Genomic DNA, 209 nt, shown 5'->3' with positions numbered 1-209 from the left:
CCTGGCCTAAGGAAACTTTTTCCCAGCTCCTCATCACATCAATTAACCCTTTTTCGGTAAGACAGAAGTAAAAAATACCCAATTTCAACTTCGAATTACGAAGATGAAAGCACTGGTGAGTTTGCTTGCTTGCGGGAAGTTAAGATGAAGCAAGAATGAAAGAAAATATTACTTAAAGAATGTTTCTAGCTTTACTTATTTGCCAGTCT

This window comes from Penaeus monodon, chromosome 33 (genome assembly GCF_015228065.2).
Source record: "Penaeus monodon isolate SGIC_2016 chromosome 33, NSTDA_Pmon_1, whole genome shotgun sequence".
Classification (NCBI taxonomy): domain Eukaryota; kingdom Metazoa; phylum Arthropoda; class Malacostraca; order Decapoda; family Penaeidae; genus Penaeus; species Penaeus monodon.
This window is presented reverse-complemented; position numbering follows the sequence as displayed.